Source organism: Triturus cristatus, chromosome 6 (genome assembly GCF_964204655.1).
Source record: "Triturus cristatus chromosome 6, aTriCri1.1, whole genome shotgun sequence".
NCBI lineage: Eukaryota > Metazoa > Chordata > Amphibia > Caudata > Salamandridae > Triturus > Triturus cristatus.
In genome coordinates, this window is record NC_140589.1 from 517,803,355 (window position 1) to 517,823,858 (window position 20,504).

The window sequence follows — 20,504 nt, forward strand, 5'->3', positions numbered from 1 at the left end:
CTCTCCTTTACCCACCCAGAGCTGACATAGGTGATTAATGCCCCACTTCTAGGTTTGGGAGAGCATTTGGGAGAGGTGGATATCTTTGTTGGTCCACAAAAAGGGCCTATTTACAAATAGGGGAAAGTATCCTGACTAACATCCTTGTGGAAAAGGCAATAATGTGCTTCACTAACCAGCTTGTGCTCGTGTTCTTCAATTAGAATGTGTTGATATTCAATGACATTTGTGATACAAAGTGTTTTTGCATCGTAGGGTCTTCATTTTCAGTTTTAGACTGTAACACAAATTGCTGCCTACATGTTTAAAGATGCAGTCTGATAGGCTTATATTATAAAAGTGTTTAAAACAAAATATGCTGCCTGTCTCAAAGGCCCAGGATATTCTATTACCCATGATCACTTGCACTGGCAGTAAATCACAGAGTTTGTTTTTCCAGTTTGTGGTTTGTGTGAGTAGGAACCTGGAATACTTTAGATGTGTTTGCACCCTTTGTTTTTAAATCCCTGTCTTGATTCAGTCTAGCAGGTTAGTGAAGCACAGTATAGCCTTTTCCACAAGGATGTTAGTCAGGATGCTTCCCCTATTTGTAAATAGGCCCTTTTTGTGGACCAACAACGTTGTGTTATATGGAGTGCTTACCATCTTCACATACTGTCAAGGAATGTGAATTTTGACAAAAGTTAAACAGGACCCACAAGAACAGTGAGGGCATTAGACTTTGTGGCACGTTGTCAGACATTAAGGGGGAAGAAAATAAAAAATGCCGGAGATCACTCCAGGAAATACGCTGCTTTTACTTCAGCGGTCCCTACAACCCATTAAAACTCTCATAGACGAAGATCCAGGAAAAGGAGGTCAAAAGAAGGGGGAAAAAGATGAGCATTGCTTTTTTGTTTAAATTTGTTTATTGGTTTAACCACATCATTATACATCGTAGACTGACGATAAATTCTTATCGGACCCTACTTTCGAATATACCAAGTCATTAAACAAAATATACATTACAAGCAACCTGCTCTTTCTGTCTGTTGACGCATTTCCAATTCCACCATGGGGGGTGTTACAGGTTCCCCTCGATATTTGTTCCACCTTTCCCACTTCCGATCCCATTTTTTGGGCATCCCCTAGTTACATAAACCTCCGTTTCCGCCAGCATGCATCTATCAAGATCTGTCATCCAGCCACTGGGCCTGGGCGCATTACCTCCCTCCCACCCCCTAGCAATCTCCCGTTTAACTAGCGTGTATCCTAACGTCGTGAATTGTTTCTCCGCTTCCGTTAGGATGAGCATTGCTTTTGACATTTTCATCACCGTTGGCATACACATCAGTCCAGAACACTTCTCTATCAAGAACTGTCTCTCTGTCGAAACATTATCACTGTTGTAGCCGTCAGTTTCAACATTGAAGCACTCCAAATGCATGCTGTTGTGTCCTTCAGTGTCAGTACTATTTATCCACTCTTAAGTTGATACATCATTCGCCAGTGGGGCACATACTTATCAGAACACTGATCGACATTCCCTAAATCAATGTTGACATTTACACCAGTGGTAGAATATACAGTAAAGAAAAAAACTAAGGTTGTCACCATTTGCGGATTCAATAACAGAATCTTTGTGGCCCCTAGGGTATTTCATTTCAGCAGAAGATGCGCTGCAGTCTCTTCTCTACTTGCTAAATCTATCCCCTCCTCCCAGAATTATTTAAAGTCAAAACTTTGATACTACCAATTAGAAGAGAAAAAAAACTGTGGAAGGAGGCTCCCGCACTTCTAAAGAAATATAAGAGAACTACTTTCTGCACCTCACAGATAGAGAAGCCTTTATTCAAGATAAAAGGCCAGAAGGAATTCAGACTCATCCTGGATATACAAAGAGCCAACAAGTGGATCAAGTGGGAAAAACATTTATATGTTAGCTCTTCATCAAATCTTACCTTACCACAAGTTGGTTGCATAGGTGCTCTGGAACTACAGGACGCCTGCCTTCACATTCGGATCAAATCAGCTTAGGAAGTTTCTTGTGTTTCTGGTAGGAACATTACACTACTAATACATAATACTTCCTTTTAGTCTGAAATCCACTGCTCAAAAGTCCTAAATGCTTGGCATTAGTAGCAACCCAACATTGACGTCATGGAGTCTTACTCTACCCATACCTAGATGGCTGACTGATAAAATCTCAGCTTACAGAACTTTGGAACAACTAGCTCTGTGTTAATCAATCCAGGTCTACAAATAAATATTCAGAAGTCAGCCAGTCATATTCACTTTGTTTGGTTAATAAAAACCATAAAAGTACACTACAAGCATCTCATACAGCAAAATTAAAACATATACAAGGACCATAATCATAGGCACCATAAACATTCGGCAAGAAAATGCCCACAGCATTTGATTGTTTTAAAATCAGCATATGCAAAAATTCATTTAGAAATTTCTCTAGGAAACAGAGGACAACCAATTTAAAAAGTATTTCATCTCAAAATTCAGTAAAAACGGTACTCTTCTCTGAAAAGGACGTCCAATTTAAAGCACATTTTATTGCAGTTATAGAGGAACTACAACATTACATGACATAGTGGTCCTTCTTTTCCTAACGGCCGCAACAAAAAAACTAGCAATATTAAAGATTTCCCATGTATTATTCTGCATCTGTAAGTATACTAATGCGGGCCTTACCTGAATAAAAACCTTTGTCCTTTAAAATAGACACTAAAAAACATTTACGAATGAGATAAAAGTGGTCACAAAACATGGTAAAGTGCAAAGTGTCTTGGGTAGAGAAGTTATGACACGAACAAGGGCCCAAATCATTCACCTTTCTCCATCCCTGAGGTTCAGCCAATATAAAGTGCAAAAGGTTGAGTCTAAATCTAATTAAAAGAAAGTGATGATAAGGCTTTGTTTATGACATTTAAATATGGTTTTATCGTTGGAGCTGTTTTCAGTAAAAGATATGCTTGTACCGTGGGCTTCATTAGCTCTTTAGCCTCTCTTTCAGTTTGTATCATATTTAAAAAATGTTTTTTAACCCAAGATCTTTACTAAGATTGTTTGGAGACTCAAAAAGTGCGGGGCGCCCTAATTTCTATGTTAAGTTCTTCACATACCCTAACCACAGGATGCTACTTGCTCTGTCCAAGGATAAGCAATCTCCGGCAATCTCACGATTCACCACCAATTCTGGGTTAATTCAGATCATTATCCAGATCAGGAGCGGTGCCAAGCCTATCAGGTCAGAAACTAAGCCTATGCCTAGTTCTTTTTTTCAATTTTTGACAGCCAAAGCAAAAGGAATGCCTCACACGTCACCCATAATACACATATGTAGTAACAAAGATGGACGTCAACATTTTCAACATGATCATGACAATCGTCACACAAGGAAATAGTCACAAAGAAAAATAATAACAAAAGAACGAAGAACTACGCCACGTTGCTTCCGTCAGACAGAGAGAATTGTAGCATATACATGGAAAGTCCATGCCATTTGGAATCGCATCTAATAGTCCAGTGCGCTAGATTCAGAGCAGTAAGTCCGCGATGTCTTGCGGGGGGGTAAGAGGCTCCAGATAGAGACCTCTATTGTCGGCCCACCTCTTTCAGATCTTCATGTTTCTTGGGGCACCCCCTTGCTCCAAAGACAGGGATTTCTAGGCCCATACAGAAGTCCAGACCCTTTCTCCAGACCCCAAGCAAAGGCGGGGATTCCTCCTTCCTCTCCCTACCATCCCATCTGACAGATTTCCAGGTACGGAATACGGTGACGATGGCAGGCGGCAGTTCTTTCAGCAGTGCCGTCGAATAAAGTGCCATGTGCAAGGCAGTATCTCCCAGCAGTCAGCGCTACACGGCATACTCCAGGTCCCCCGATCCCCATACCACCATTTATTAAGGACTAGAAGGTGCAAGGCCAGATAATACCCATAAATGTCTGGGGTAGCCACCCCACCGGTATAGGTAGACTGGAAGCAGGTCCTCAGTGCAACTCACGATGTACCACCCCCCAAGAGAAATCCGGCAAGAATAGCGTTTAGTTGGTGGAACCATGTCTGCTTGATTGGGTATGGGTGGTTCAGCAACTGATAAAGAAGGCGGGGGAGGGAAAGCATTTTAAAAATAGCTGATCTGCCAAAGAGAGACAGGGGCATATCAGACCATACATGCATCTGGTCGCTCACCTGCGTCCACAGGGGGGCGAAGTTTTTGGTCCACGCCACAGACTGGGACACCAAGAGGATGACACCCAGGTATTTGAAGCCATCTGGGACCATAACGACTTCCTGTGACCAGCTGCCCAGCCGATCCCCACCCTGAAGTGGCCACATAAATGATTTCCCCCGATTCATGTACAGGCCAGAGGTCTCGCCAAATATTTACATAATACGAAGGAGGCGTGGGCCAGTCCGGTCAAGGTTGGTGAGAAAAAATAAAACATCATCTGCATACAATGCTATGCGATCAGAATCCCCGTGTGCCCATTCAAATCCACACATCTGGGTGTCCACTCGAATCCAGGCCGCCAGCGGTTCCATAGCAAGCACGAAAAGGTACGGGGAGTGTGGACAATCCTAGCGTGTTCCCCTTCTAATAGGTAAGTGTCTGGAGGTCGAGTCAGCCACCCTAACTGAAGCGGTTATATCTCTGTATCATAGGCGAATAAGCTTCAAGAGCCAGGGGCCTAAATTTAGGCAGCTAAGTAGGGCAAAAAGATAGGTCAAGCTGAGGGAGTCGAAGGCTTCATTAATGTCCGCTAGAAGATGCACGGTGGGGCACCCAAGTTTGGCAAACGCGGCTATAGCACTGTGCGCACGTCTGATGTTGTGTCGTGTGGCATGACCCGGCAGAAAACCTGCCTGGTCTGGATGAACCAGCTACGTAATGTATGGGACCAAGCGAATGGCAATCACCTTGGCCAAAAGCTTGGCCTCCACATTAAGTAGTAAGATCGTGCGGTAGGACGAGAATTGTTCCGGGGGGCGTTCATGCTTCAGGAACACAACAATTTCGGCATGCCGCCAGTCAGGAGGGAGACTACCACTCTCTGCAGAAAACTCAAGAGCCGCCAGGTATGGTTTTAGGAATTGTGAATGATGTTTCTGAAAGAATTCACAGGGGAAGCCACTTGGGCCCGGTGCGTTATCCGTTCGCATACTGGTCAGCAGTTCCTCTAGTGACACAGGAACATCTAACGTGTCTCGCACCTTGTTGCACAGGGCCCGAGGTGGAAAGTCATCTATAAACTTTTGGACGGGTGCCGCGGGGAGGGCCTCATGGGGGGCATATAGGTCCATGAAGTAAGTAGCGAAGCAATCAGCAGATGGGTCCGTAGGGTGTAGTGTCTGTTGACATAGACGGTGCAACAAGGCACTAGACTTATCTCCCCACTGGTATATCTGGCTACGAGTGGTGAGCCAATACAAACGGGCTTCATCAAGGAGTTCTCTAGCGTACGCCTGTTGTATGTTTGACAGGTGTCCGCGCGCAGCACTTCCCTCCGGGCCCCTGCTCGCATGTTCCAAGATGAGCAACTGGGCCTCGAGCCGTATTAATTTGTCGTTGCGCTGTCGACGCCGCCCCGTACAAAAAGCAATATTGGCTCCTCTGAGGGTGGGTTTTAATGCCTCCCATAAAATAGCAGGGGAGGCTAACAAGCCCGTATTCAGGAAAAGGTATTCTGTAATAGATTTATGGATATGTGCTCTATATTCAGTGTCTCGTAGCAACCACGGCGACAGTCGCTACCGAAATTGGGAGCGCCTGGGATCTAGGGAGAGAAGAAGGGAAACCGGCGGGAGAATATCCGCTGCGAGCAATCTGTGAGTGTACGCCTCTGAGAGAAAAAGGTAATCTAGCCGCGAGAAGGACTCGTGTGCGCCCGAGAAAAATATGTACGCACATGCAGTGGAGTGTAAGGTTCTCCACGAGTCAATCCATCCCAAACTCTGCACCACGGGTAATAATTTAGAATCATGGGTCCCCGTCATGCGAGCCGCGGCACGCCACCTATCCAGTGACGGAGAGAAAACATCATTCCAGTCTCTGCCCACCAGAGTCAACCCTGACGGGAGTTCAGTCCAGAGTGTCGTTAGCCTTTCAACAAAGGACCACCATGGTAGTGGGGGGGGGGGGTATAGATACTGTCCAAAACAATGGGTCCCCCATAACAAGTCCCATAGATGATAACGAATCTGCCCTGGGGGTCTGATCACGTCTTATGATGAACGAAGGGGACACAACGGTGAGTAAGAATCGCAACGCCCCGGGAGCCTCTAGTAAATCATGCATGGTAGATATGTGTGAAGCCAAACCTTCCCAAGCAAGATGTCCTGGTTCCGGCTAAGTGAGTCTCCTGGAAAAGGAGAATGCCCTCCCTATGCCGCTTCGCTTGGCACAGCTCCGCTCTTCGCTTGATCTTATCAAGTAGGCCATTTATGTTCCAGCTAAGGACTCGGAGCTCTCTACTCCCGCCTGGATCTAAGTCTGGCGGCATGACTGACAGCGTAAATGCACAGGAAGAGCGAAGTAAATGGCAATGACAATCCTTTGGTCACACATGACGGAGAGCATAGTGGCAGTAACAAAAAGTAATAACAAAACCAGCATAGAATTCCTACCCCAATACCTCATAAACATAGAAGTATCTGTTGCGGCATGGTCCAAACCAAAACCCCAACAGGGAGTAGCAGCTAGGAGCAGCCAATGGATCCCCTGTGCAAGTGTCCTGCCCATAGAGAACCCGGTCCCGGTCCTAGCAGCTGTGTATTCCCCAACTAATAGCTGCCAATTTAAACACTGGTCCGTTGTACTCCTACCCTTTCTAAAACCATACTGTAAATTTGATAGTACACAACTCTCTTTTGGCCATTCTGTTAATTTACTAAGGATCACTCTCCCTAATACTTTGACAGCTGAATCTATCAGTGATATGGGCCTGTAACACAAGCTTGTATGTTTTTCTAAGAACAGCTATTTGGGGTTTATCTTGTGTTTGCTTTAGGGCATTGAAAAGCTTTTGATGGACTGCAGTGCATTCGTGATCAAACCACCTCTCGCCTCCTTCCTTACAATCCCTCCTTGGGCATGTGAGTCCTCTAGCTACCTGTTTGCAGATCCTTTCAAAGGCTGTGAGGGTTTCTAACCCCTTCTTAGTGTTATCAAGACAAAGACCAGTATCCTCCCTTGAAATTTCATATAGGTCATTTAGAAAAAGGTCCAGGACTACCTTGTTCCATTTCAATCTGCAGCCCTGATCTTTTAGCAATAGAAATTTACTAGTAGTGGTCTCCCCAGATTTTCCAACTACATCGGTACCCCCACCCAATATAAGGTGTATGGGATTGTGATTGCTAAAATGTGACCACTGTGCTGTGTGGGATACCACCTGGGATAACAGACCTGATGTAATGAAGATATAGTCAATTGTGGAATCCATGCCTCTCCCCTTAAAGGTGGGGATCCTGGGCTCCCCTGGGTTTACACTTGGTTGTGATAGATCAAATTCAGCCAAAAAGTCCTCAAGGAACCCTCCTTGCTGAGTATGCTCAAAGTGCAGGCTAGAACAATATTCGGGCCCAAAATGTCAGTGACAAATGTATATTGAAATCGCCTAAGATTATTACCGAATAAAGAGGGGATTGCTTCTCCCTATATGAGTCTAAAAAAACCTTTTAAATTACATAAATGGTGCATGGACAGGGGTTATTTCAATCACTAAACAGTTACAGGAGCCAGAGTCCAATATGCGATGGGTGCCTGAGAGGTTGAGGGAAATTAAGATTATTAACCCCCCTTTGCTCTACCTGCTGGGGAGGGCCATGCGGGTTCCCAGTAGGTTGTATAACCATCCACCCAATAGGCGTTTTCCGTTTCCCATGTTTCCTGTAGGCCCACCACATCTTACTCCCTTAATATATCAGACCATCTGGAATCATTACTTTTATTTCTCAGTCCCACTATGTTCCAGGTAAGAACCCTTAGATGTGTTTTTATTCCCTCATCATTCCTTTTAATGGGGCAAGGAGTGGCTGTCCTTGGCCTGACCGTTCACGGGTTTAGGTGGTGAGTGGATGATGCCAGTCAATCATTGTTTTCCAGCTGGCTCAAGGGAAAGAATCTGTTCGTAGTTTCAGGTCTGTTTCGTGACCGTTGTTTATACCAAAATTTCGTTTTACGCTTGAGCTCCTCAGTTGATTTAATGGTCATATCTTTAAGCGGGGGTACCCCTGTTAATACTGCTACCAGAGGGGTGGCTGCAGGGGTAGACGTAACCTACAGCTATCAGCTGTCCTACGTTTGGGTGATTTACCGTGCCCAGCATAGAGTTGTGTTTTTTAAAGGAATGTGTGCTCCCACACAATAGGTATTCATATCTACCATAATAACACCTAGATTTTTGCCAGCCTTAACCTTATCGTTGTTAGCTAAGCCAGGGTGAGGGGTACATTGACCTTCCTGACTCGCAGACTAACCCCCATTTCTAATATGAGTTTGGAGATATCATCCAGGAGTGTTGTAAAAAGTGGTTCCATTCGCGACTGAAAAAGGTCACTCACAATTTGTCTCATCGCAGTATGTAGTTAATGATCAAAGTCTAGGATCTCTCCCCTGTCCTGGCGCAACAGAGATTCAACCGTAACTGTGCCAGTTTTTGTGCCTCTTCTTTCCTTTTATTTTTTGCGGGGCCATAATCCGGTGAGGTGAAACAGTCCCAACCCGATTTACCCCCTCTGCTGTCGACGACCCTCATGAAGGATCCGGCGGGCCCTTCGTTAGAGCAACCTGCTCCGTGTTAGTAACAGCTGCCTCACATGAGGTTACGTTCGATGAAGCAGCAGCTGGTAACATGCTCGAAACTACCTGCTCAACCCCCCGACCCAACTGTTCCTCAGCGTTTTGTATCTCCTCTATACTGCACCCACAGCTGTTATTAAATACAGGATAATAGAGGCGCAATTCTGTGGTACTTTAGCTTTAGCCAAGTCTGAGCTGCAGGGTTGTTTACGCTTACCCATTCAGAAGTCAGCAACACCCTCTGTTCAGGTGACCTTATCTGTGAACAATATTAGATGATGCAAGAAAAAGTACATCCTTTGGAGGAGTGTGTGTTATCAGTCCAGGAGAAATATCGTCTTCAGACTTCCAGTGTGATGTCCAGGCAAATCTACTTTGTTCTTACCTTCCTGCAGTTCCATTGTCCTGAATGCCAGCCTACAAGTTAAATGTCTCCAGCAGTGTCTAAATCATCAGTAATGACTGCAAGGCAATTGATTTCATGCTGGTGCAAGAGTACATGTCTAAAGCATCCCTTTTTAACCCTCATATGTACTATTGTAACAGATGCTTCTCTTTCAGGATGGGTAGCTCATATGGGAGCTCTGTCTGTGCACATATGTTTGTCAGAGAATGAGAGCTCCCATCACATCAAGAACCTGGCACTCAAAGCAGTCCAGCTAGCTCTCAAGGCTTTCCTATCATCCATGATTACAAGCAAATTTCTTATTCAAACAACATACACATGCACTACCTAAACAAGCAAGGGGACACAAGATCAAAACCTGTTATACTGGAATTGCAGAAGATCTGGCCATGGGTTTTGGCTAAGGTTCTTTCAGTAAAGGCAATATGCTTAACATTAAATCCTAAACCAACAAGTGGATTACCTAAGCAGATTCTATGAAGGAAATCACAAATGTTTTCTGGACAACAACACACTTCATAGATTCGAGCTGTCCAACAATAGATTTCTTTGCAACAACTCAAAAAAAAAAAAAGGACACGACGTAGCATCCAGGCTATCAGAGCCAGGCTCATTGGGCAATGCCCTTTTGATGAACTGGCCGACACCATTAACTTACACTTTAACTTTAATGCTGTTAATACCGAAGGGCATACTGACACTCCTGAATTGCCAAGCAATAATGATGCTCTTTGTTCCCGACTGGCCAAAGTCTGGATTTGTTACAATTGTCTGTTAAACTACACAAGGATGCCATGCAAACCGAACCTCTTACCCAGATCACGGGGTCAGTTATTCCACATTACCCTGATATCCTTGAATTTGGCAATATGGACATCTAAATCTTCCTCCCTCATGCATGGATATTCTAAAGGAACCAAAGGTCCTTCAGTCAAGGCTTGGTGCCTCTTCAAATGGAAGAGGTTTTGTTTATTGTGCCAACAGAGAGGCTATAATTCAATCACATGCTAAGAGAATGTTATTCTTCCATACTTTTTGACATTGGGCTCAGTCAGAGCTCCAGGTCTCTTCCATTAAATTTCAGCATCTTACCTGACAGACTCCCTTCTGATAGCAATCATGTCAGCTCATAGGGTTAGTAAAATGTGAGTTATCTTAGCATTTGAGCTTTATACAATTTTTACTGCAAATAGGATAGTTATGCAGACTCGTCCTTCTTTTCTCTGAACATTGTATCGGAATTCCATATTAACCAGACCATCACTCTTCCAGCTTCTTTCCCAACTCATCCTCTCCAGCGGTATGTTTGTTACACTCTTCAAAAGTTAGAAAAGATCTTTATTTCTGGCCAACTCTTTAATACCTGTGGTCACATTTGCCAAGGTCTGGCCACTTCAAAACAGACCATTACTCATTGAATTGTAGCCTGCATATCTCCGTTATCAACTGGCAAATAAATCCCTACCAGGGAGATGCAGAGTTCATTCCTCTAGAGGAAAAGGAGCCACAACAGCCTAGCTGAGAGCATTCCTCTTTCAGAATTATGTAGAGTAGCTATTTGGAAGTCAATTCACTCTATCATGAGTTACTATTGCCTCAATTCTAAAACTGAAGCTGTCAGTCAAGCTGCACTGAGGAGCCTGTTTGATTAATCCCCTATTATAGGTTCCTTCATTTTTCCTTATAGGATACAGTTGTTATTCCTTGTGTTCAATAGCCACGAAGACTGACATTTTTTAGTTTGCTACTCTGTTCTGTTTGTGGCTATCGAAGAGGATCCTACAGTGCAGAAAAATAGTTAATTGTAGTACTGGTTCTGCAGCGTTAAATCTTCATTGAAGTAATAAAGGATCATACCCCCTCTCTGGCATCTTTTTTCGGTATCTGGAATGAAAACCTCTGAAATTCTTTCGTAGTTCACACTGTTCACTTTAAAAAGGCCTGGCTCTGTGAGGCAGTTGTCAGTACAAGGGAACGTCGATAGCGGACGTTCCCTCAAACTTAAATGGACAGGATTTATTTATTTAAATCTTGTTTATTATTTATTTTTAAAGTTTTATATAGCACGAACATAACCGAAGCGGGTATCAGAGCGCTTTACATACGATTTGTGGAAGACCTAGGTAGATAGCTGTGGGAGAAGAAGTAGAAAAATATACATCATGAACACCCTGACATATTAGCGTACGACACTGAAGCTGTAGCAAATGCCAGGAAGCAGATTAATCAAATAAGCAAGATGGGCGACAAAAGGAGAGAAACTTCTAGTTCAGCGCAGTGTTCAACAGTAAAGCTTTCATTTTCCTTTTGAAGACACATGTTGAAGGAATCAGCCTTTTTTCCACAGGTAGGGAGTTCCATATTCTCGGGGCAATTCCAGAGAATGTATGATTGTAGGTTTAAATTGTTTTTTAATTTCTTTGACTTGAGTAGCAGTGTGCTGGTGCTCCTAGAGGGTGGGAGGCTCCGGATAGTTCGAGCTTATTTGCCAGATAAAGGGGAGTGTTGAAGTGTTGAGCTATACGAGTCATACATGCAATTTGTAACTGGATCTTTGATTCAAACGGAAGCCAGTTGAACGATTTCAGGTCCGGAGATATTTCTCAGCTATTGGGGTTTGCCTAGTGGGTGAAATGAGGAGGAATTCAGTTTTAAGGGCGTTTAGTTTGAGGTGGTTCGATGTTAGCCAATTAAGTGTTTTGTGTAGAGTTCCGTTGAGTGACTTGATATCTTCAGGGGAAGAGATTTTCATGTACAGTTGGGTGTCATCCGCATACATGTGATCTTGGATGTTTGAGGCTTTGAGGATTACAGTAAGTGGTTCAATGAACAGGTTGAAGAGCGTGGGGGAGAGCAAGGACCCTTGGGGCACACCCAGTGTGCAGGGACTGGAGTTGGATAGGGTTTGATTGGATTGGACTCTGAGTTCTGTTGTTGAGAAAAGAGGCAAACCATGTTAGTACAGTGCCTGAGAACCCCATCCTACATTCCAAAAGGCTAAGTAGATTGTCATATTTGACAGTGTCAAATGCTGATGAGAGATGGAGTAGTATTTGTAGGCAAGATTAATTCTGGTCAAGCAAAGTGAGCGCGTCGTCCACTATATGAGTGATGGCCGTTTCAGTGCTGTGTCCGGGATGGAAGCCCGATTGGAATTGGTCGAGGAGTTGGAATTGCTCAATGTGTTTGCAAAGTTGTTCATGTACACATTTCACAAGGAGTTTTGCCAGGTTAGGGATGTTTGTGATTGGACGATAGTTATTCGGGTCTGCCGTGGGTTTTTGAGAATGGGGAGAACTAGGCCCGCCTTCAGGTAGTCAGGGATCTCACCTTGCAGAAGAGAAGCATTGAGGATCTTGGACCAGAATGAGACTAGTGATCCTATCATTTCTTTAAAGAAGTTGGGGGGGAGGGGATCATTGAAGTGATTTGAAGGTTTCAGAGTTGAGAGAGTGCTGAAGATGGCAATGTCGTTGAGGGGTGTGAATTGACTGAAGATGGCAATGTCGTTGAGGGGTGTGAATTGACTCGCAAGAGGCGTTTTTTTTAGGGGAGGGGCAGAGCGGTGTAGGAGGGGCGAAGGTAAGGAGGAGTCAGGAGAGGGTGAGAGATCGATCAGGGCAGACTTTAGATCTGATTCGATCTTACTCGCGTTTTCTTTTCAAGGAAGAAGTCTGCAACGGCATCGCAGTTTGGCTGAGGGCAGGAGATGAGAGGAGATTGGATAGGCGTGTTATTGGATTGTAACCTAATCAACTCAAACAGCCTTTTCGGGCGATTTTTAGTTTTGTCCAGTTGGGATTTGAAGAAGGTTGCTTTCGCCGTTCTGATGAGTAATTGTAATGTATGTCTATCAGGATGCACTTTTACTCATTGCTTAATATATATGCATTATATGTATTATGTGTGCTGAAATTACTTTTTAAGAAGGTTTTTTTGGTATTGAAAACTAACTAAAATTCTCAAAATCTTGCCTGTGATAGGCTTTTGGAGGATGATTCTCATCATATGGACATGTTGCACTCTTCACCCTTTCTTATTATATATGGACTTATGTGTATATTCATACACTGTGTTCCGATGTCCCCCCATGCAGCAGAGAATTATTCTTACATTTATAAATTAAATAAAGATTTGTATGACGCAGAACAAGGACTAAAAGTCAGTAACTATGTTTTCTGTTATCCTTATGTAGTGTTTGTCAAAGTGAAGAAAAAACAGTTCAATGATCTTTGTAGGAGAAACAATTGTTTTTCCCCTATACAATATTATGTTGAATTAATTTCACTTTCAGAGTACTGTTTTTATTGCTGTAGTGGTGTACCTCTTTGTTTCTAATTGGATGTCAATAACTGCTCCCTTGTTTCTTTTTTTTTTTCAGGAGACCATGGCCATAAAATTAGAATTTCTGCCACTTCCAGTCTAAAATGATGCCTTTTGGTCTTTCCATGGCACACCATAACTTACACGTACCTAGTGCTACATGTCAGATTGAAATATTGTGCAAACTCATCATTTTGCTTGAAACTCTTACCTGTGTATCCTCCCTTACTGTGAATATGTTGTATACTATGAAGCAGTCTAAAGCTGTCAGTTGTATTTTTCTCAGAATCTCAGTGGACTATATCATGAGAAGTAACATATTCGGCGAACCCTGCTGTTTTTATTAGACAATTATATAATAGTAAAACAATGTTGTATTGCTGTCTAAACCAATTGTAACACTGTCCTCAATAATAAATAAAAAATCCTTCATTTCTGGAGGTCTTTCAGTAGGTTGCTTTCTTCTATTGGGCATTGTCCTTATTGACGGAAGGGTTTTGTAGATGGGAACAAATATTTAGCTCCCAGTTTAAACTTTTGTCTGGCAGGTTATGCAGAATTTGTTTTAACTAGCATTAAACTGTTCTTCAAAAAACAGTCTATTTGGTAGTAGGTATAGCTAATAGTGTGCATTTTCTGCTGTAACAGCCATAAGGGGTAATAAAAGAATAAAGCTAAAATGTGAGAAACAAATTTAAGTTAAGTGTTAATAGATTTGGTGAGACAGACTTAAAAATATTTGAGTTAATTGACTTTTATTCTAATTTTATTTTCTGTTAAATGCTGTCTCTCTGTCTTGTCTAGGTCTATGCCCCTGGCAGTAACAGGATGAAACGTAGCATTTCACAGTCATTCTGTGTGCATAGAAAAATCATATTTACATTGTACGTCTTATAGTTGTTTGCCATAGAAATATTTGAATTTCCCATGATCTTGATTTAAAATGAAGGTGCCATTTTTGTGGGGGGGTTGGTCTGTAGAACCCACATCTTTAACAATGGTAACAATATATACCTTAGCATATTTTTATACTATATTTTTTAAGTTAATAGGGTTGCATTATATGCTATGTAAACTGTCATCTACAGATTCTGTAATGTGAAGTCTTAAATAAACCAATATAATTGAACATTTGGCAGTGATTTCCCAAATCTTTGAAATGTACACTGATTTTTATGAAAATGTCAGCAAAACTGTAAGTACCCGGACAAAGTTTGCTTTTATGTGATAAACACAACAATGAAACCAATGAAACTGAACGTGGAACTCTTTTCTCCCAAAGACCATCTTTTTAAAGAATCTTATGTTTTGACATAGGAGCTAGAACTGTAAAACCATCATTGACAAATCCGGCATGTGTAATTTTAATGTTCCAGCCACTTAAACACTGGCCCCCACAAATCCTGTTTAATTGCACTGTATGCAGAAATTTTGTTTATCAGAACAAAACCTTCTCTATTGGCTTTCTCAATGCTGAGAAAAATGTTGAGAAAAAAAATTGATTTTCTTTATAGAATTCTTATAGGAGATAAAGATTTGAATGTGGCAAACGGCATCATGATTAAGTTTAAATTAGTGCCTCATGCATTCAAGTGCGCACACATTATGAAAGTTAAAATAAAACTCCATATTAGCCAATGGCATGATGTGTGAAGATGATACTCCTCTGGTGCAACCAAAGGTTAATGTATGCAGAGTACGTCATGAAGGCGCATGCTCTGACAAACCAGAACTGAAAATTATTTTTACCAAGACTGATAAAGCTTCCTTTGCTGACAATTTTGTTGCCACTCCCACCTTATAGCAAGACCAACAAAAAAAGTGTCTTTTTTTAAAGTTAGTCCATCTAAAGGTATAGGAAAAAATGTAATATTGTCTAAAGTCTCTACCATAATGTCAATAATACTGATCTATAAATAGAAACGTTTCAAAAACAGCCATAGAAAGAGAAGAGGAGAAAAAGAAATGCTGCAGTATATAAGGATAGTTTGTGTGAGAGAAAATCAAAGAAATAAATGTAAGCAAGTATTAAAACACATATGCACTGCAGTGGACACCTAAAGAATAAACAATATGGTATATTTCATAGAGATTTGAATTCTTCTTCCACATGTTAGTTGTGTTTTGCAAGACTAGAATGTCATGTACTTGTGAAGATCACGTTTCCATTCCGTAGAACAATTATGTACCATAATAAGATTTAGCCACTGTAAATTAGATTTTTAAAGTATATAGGCATGTTAAAGATCTTCGAGAAATGTTAGTTGAGCATTGAGCTTAGTGAAATGATCTGTTGAAAGATGAATCCTATTCTGAATTTGCTTCCAACAAGAAATGATTTTAAGGCATCAGAATATCATATGAAAATAAGTATGTTGCGGACGTTGCAGTTCCCGGATTAAACTTTTACCTCTCTACTTTCATTCTAGCTTTAAGATTTTCAACTGTTGACCATCAACACATTTGCTTAATGAATGATATTAAGAAAACTTGACTTAGGGCCTGATTTAGAGTTTGCCGCACAGGTTACTCCATAACAAATGTGACTGATATCCCCTCTGCCTTACTAGAAGTGCTACAGGATTTGATGTACCTGTAGTAGGGTGATCAGAATCAATCACATTTTTGTGAACGACTAAACTGTCCAAAAACTCTAAATCAGGCTCTTCGTTTCCTTATGTTAATGTTGAGATCGTGTAGGTGGTGCATAGTTCTTTCTCTAAATGAGCTTGATTTTGTTTAAAGTTTTCCACTGCTACTTTAAGAAATCAATAAGGCAGTGTAGGTGGGTAAGAACAGATTAGATAATTCTGTGCATTTCTGTTTTGGGGTGATTCCCATAGAATGTAAAGATACCCAGTTGTCTTGCTAGGTCAAAAATTGACAGTATTGAAATGGGATGATGCAGATGGCCATTAGTGTCCTAATGTGATTCCTGAGCCTTTTTTCACTGATCAGAATTTTTCTCAGTGGTGGTCCCGTGAGAGTGCTCACTCTAGCTTCATAATCAAACCCCCTTGGTGCTTGAATTGGGCCCCATCTTCTTTTGGTTTGCAGTAAGGATCGCTTTACGAATTTCTGTGACTTGCTTTGAGGTGTGTAACAATCGAGCCATTGTGTCTCACTGCCCTGAGCCTGCAGTACTGGTGACACCCTAACGTTGATTTCCCATGGAGACATCACCCCTCTGTCAGGATCTGGCTTTTAAGGTTATGTTAGAGGCAGCTTTCTGATAGAAGCAGGTTACTTAGGTTAAAGGTGGACCTTCATGGAGTACTGCTGTCAACTGCCATTTCCTGACTACTTTGTCTGTGTGAATCAGCGGGTGGTGGAGAGACACAGTGGGTGTACTTATTTGAGTAGAAACTGTGCTGAAATATCTCCCATCCCTTGAGTGGAGGAGTAAGAAGTGAGGTTAAACACCACCACTCATCTAATGGCATAATTGAAGGAGAGAAGGGTGCTCATTGTGTCAACTGAGCAGGAAAGGACTACAAACCATAGAACCTGATGGTCTTTGGGCAACATCTCTACAAGTACATACTTACAGGATTAACAGTCTGTTATGTTCTTTTGAATGGAGACCCTCGGTTCGGCAAAGTTGCTGCAGGCTCGGGCAGGGAGACTTCCTGAAGGCGACTACCGACTGGAGAGGTAAGTTGGGATCCTGGGGGATGCCTGGAGACCATCGGTTGTGCCACCTAAGACCATTGGGTGTCGGGTGCAGGGGTGTCTTCTGGTGTCTGGTTTTCTTGTCTGGTTCAGTCTTGGTCGGGAGGGCTTTCAGGTTGTGGCTGCAGGTGTCGTTGAGCTTGAGGGAGGTTGGGGATCACCAGTACCCAGGTCAGGATCACTGGGGAGACCTCCTCGTGGTGTTGGGCCACTCGGGCCGTGGGTGTTGGGTGCAGAGTGGTGCAGAATCACGGAGTCACCGGAATCCGGATTCTGGTCTTGGATTCTTTATTGAGCAAATCCGGTGCTCACAGGAGACAAAGTCTGTAAGGTGAGTGCAGAACAGGTCCTCTGGGCTCTGGGGGGCTGCTGGACATGCCAGGTTCTTCGCTCTAGGCGGTCGGAGGCAGGACAGGCCGGTAGGGCAGGGGCCAAACATTAGGTGTCCCCTTCTTCCTAGGTCAGCACGGCTCTTTGGTCTTTCTTTCTTCCTCGAACCTTAGGAGGCAAGGTTCAGGGTTGCTCCTAAATACTAGATTATGGGGTGTTTAAAGGGGTGTGCAGGCCGGGACCAATGGGTCCCTTCCTTGGGTTGAGTACACCCCTAATTATGCCACCCTCCTGTGGGAGGGGGCATTAGCCTCTCCCTAATTGGCTGAGTCCCCTCTACTTCAAGATGGAGGGGACTGAGATGTGTGCTTCACCTCGCCTCCCCCACCTGAGGGGTGGGGTTGGCAAAGGTGGGCACACCTCTCTTCCTAGCTTGGTTTTCCCGCTGATTCTCCTACACAAAGTGGGGGGCAGACCAGGTGGGAGCCAGTGCTGGGGGCAGCAAAAGGCATGGACAGCTTCCAAAGGCGGCAGGCCTTTGAAGATTCTCCTTCATGGACCCAGTCCATTCTGGGGGAGGAGGCATGACACCTCTGCCCAGGATGAGCTTTGTCTCTGGACCCAAAGAGCGTAGGCTGTCTACCCAGGGGTCCAGAAACCTGTCTGGTGGTGGCGAATGACGAGCAACCATTCAGGAACCACACTAAGGCTGGTCGTTTTTCAGGGGGCATCTCTAAGATGCCCTCTGAGTGCACTTTACATTAAATCACACACTGGCATCAGTGCTACCAAACTTCCCAGGTTTTAGTAATGCCATTATGGAGCTGTGGAGTTGGCAATGGCCAGCTCCCAGACTATATACTCTTTATGGCTTTACTATACTTTTTTTAACATGAAAGATTTTATTGTTTAGTTAATTTAAACCATAACAATTTTAGAATGATAAAACGTAGTACAAGAAATTTCATAGTTGAAAGAAACTTAATTAAAATATCAACAGACGTTGATTCCTTATGTGGAAATAATCCAAGCAGTATACTTTGAGAGCATCACAGAACTCGTGAGGCTAACCATAGCAAAGAGCGCAAACTTCGTTCTTGAGATAAAACAGAATACAAATTTCACCTGAAGTTAATTAGCTGTTAGCATTCTTTTTAATAAAACCTTTTCAAGCCCTAATATGAAAGTTATAATTATAAAATTATTGTGATTAGTAATAAGTTAATTTGATTTCTGTAGACAATTGCAAATACGTGTCTCATTTTATAAATTCAATCAAGTTCTATGTAAAAAATTGTCAGAGCAGCGTGTGTACGCTTAATAGGATTATGCAGGCTTGTGCAAATAGCAGTTAAAACAGGCAGACCACATGGAAACGTGCTCGAAATACTGAGATTTCATTATGAATTTAGGCCATATTGTGCTACTCATTACTAATGACTGAATAACATGGTGAGGTTGGGGTGCAGTATACTAGTTTATGTGTTCCCGATAGAACTGAACTACAACTATGTAAATGAGTTAAGTTTAGATGAGTAAGGCTATGCTACGTTAAATACAAGTAGGAGCGCCTTAAAATATTTAGGAAATTATAGTTTGCCCCTGGCAGGCGGCCCTCATTGTTTGTCCAAACTCTCGAAGTAGTCCGCCGGTTTCCACAAAAAATTTGCCAAACTGTGCTAAGTCCTTCGGAGTCACAGATGTGCAAATGTGCAATAGTGCTTCCTTGCATGTTCTTATCCCTTGCTGCACGAAGATTGACCGTAAATACCTGCATCTCTATTGTAATGAGCTTCTGCAGCAGCATACAATATGGGCAATCGATTCAGAGTGGTATTTGCACAGCCTACATTGCTCCTGACCCAGAGCCCAGTTTTTCCAGTGTGCCCTATACTCCCTTATGGGCGTTGTTAGGAGCCTAACTGCTAGGATATTTCTGAATGCGTATTTTCCAATAGCTGCTCCCAAGTATGGTTGGCAAAGGGAGGCTTTATGGGATACTGCAAGCTCCTCCGCGCCTCTGATGCTTCTTGCCTGATTCAAGTCCAAATTCCTTTAAACCTTCCTGGCATGTATCTTTAGTTTATTCTTTAGTTGTACTTCAGTAATTGGGAGAGCTGACAAGAGCGCTGGATCCATATTTAACATTAATCTGGCTGTGTCCAGGTACTTCGCCCAAGCGCTTTTCTTGTCTGAGAGAACTGCCTTGAGGGCACCCCACAAAGACCCAGAATCTACCCAGCTCACCTGAAGATAGAATTTGATTGTGTTTTTTGCATGCTATATCCATGTTTACTTGATTGAATTCTGACTGGATTAGGGTGCACCGAGTATTCTTAGGCATGCCAATTATTTTTTATATGACGCTGTGTGGCACTGCTCTAATGAGTTAGCCTTCCTGGACAGGCAAGGTGGCCATAGTTTACTGTAGGTACAAGTTTAGCCCCGATGACTCTTCGAATTGCCTCAACGGAGTGACTGTTTAGTTTATGATGTAGCTTTGTTATCGCATACGTACTTTTTGCAGCATTTCCTGCTACTGCCTTTGCCTGCAGTGTTTGTTTTCCTGTGTCCATCAGCCAAACCCCAAGGTAATTATATTTGAAGTCAGTGTCTATTTTTAGTGCGCCGAGTTGCCATTTAAGTTGGCGTTCTTTGGTACATTGGCCGAAACCCATGACTTTTGTTTTCCCGGCGTTCGCCTGGAGAGCATTACATGTGTTATATGTGTGTAGTATATCCAGGGCCCTCCTCATTCTGATGTGGGTTTGATCCATGAAGACCATGTCATCCGCATATTGTATTATTGGAAATTTCATCCAGCCTAGCATGTGTGGAAAGGTTCTACCTTTCAGTAGTTCTTCCCCAACATCCGCTGTGTACAAATTAAATAAGGTTAGGGAAAGTACGAGTCCCTGCTTTAGACCTCTGTTGGTGAGGATCCGTGTGGTGGCGTGTGATTGTGTTATCTTGA

At 42.8% G+C, this 20,504-nt stretch overlaps 1 protein-coding gene across 2 annotated transcripts in view; it reads left to right on the plus strand.

Annotated features, from left to right (window-relative positions):
• The window catches only part of DDX43 (DEAD-box helicase 43), a 1,041,849-nt gene extending 1,027,192 nt beyond the window's left edge, over positions 1-14,657 (plus strand). For both annotated transcript variants that reach the window (XM_085610941.1, XM_085610942.1), the window contains exon 17: positions 13,587-14,657. The gene's annotated coding sequence lies outside the window, so the exon portion shown is untranslated. The remainder of the gene's footprint in view (positions 1-13,586) is intronic.
• The last annotated feature ends 5,847 nt before the right edge of the window (positions 14,658-20,504 follow it).